A 771-nucleotide genomic window follows, 5' to 3' on the forward strand; every position below is an offset into this window, starting at 1 on the left:
TGAAGACTACAAGTCATGCCTGTGGATGTGTTTCTAGTTTATAATCCAGACAACGTCATCTATGAAACTCACCAGTCTTAAACGTCCACATTTGGAATGAGCTGCAAAGATTAGCTGCATGATTCAGTGGAGTCATGATCAAAGAGCAAAATCACTGAAAGCAAAAGTGATCCTATGGCCCAGCAAAGAAAAGTAACTTGTTGGTTTTATCGCATGAATGCATACAGGCATTCAATAAATACTTATTGAAGTATTAATATGAACCAATCCCTCTTCTAGCTGCTAAAGGTACATGGAATAATCAAACATGTAAACTGCACAATTGCATGAATTTTGCAATCTAGCACCCAGCATGATAGTACATACAATACTTTTATGGCAACTGCACTATAAAATGCCAGACATTTTGAGATTCTGGGAATGAAAGGATAACTAATTCATTTCTCTAAGGAACTTCATGTTCAACAGGAAAACTGATTGCTAATGAAAGCATTTTAATAAAAAAAATTTCCAGGAGTTCCCATCATGACTCAGTGGTTAACGAACCCCACTAGGATCCATGAGGAGGTAGGTTCGATCCCTGGCCTTGCTCAGTGGGTTAAGGATCCGGCGTTACCCTGAGCTCTGGTGTAGGTCACAGACGCACCTCGGATTTTGTGTTGCAGTGGCTGTGGTGTATGCCAGCAGCTGTAGCTCTGGTTAGACCCCTAGCCTGGGAACCTCCATGTGCTGCAAGTGTGGTCCTAAAAAAAAGCAAAAAAAAAAAAAGGG

This window comes from Phacochoerus africanus, chromosome 9 (genome assembly GCF_016906955.1).
Source record: "Phacochoerus africanus isolate WHEZ1 chromosome 9, ROS_Pafr_v1, whole genome shotgun sequence".
Lineage (NCBI taxonomy): Eukaryota > Metazoa > Chordata > Mammalia > Artiodactyla > Suidae > Phacochoerus > Phacochoerus africanus.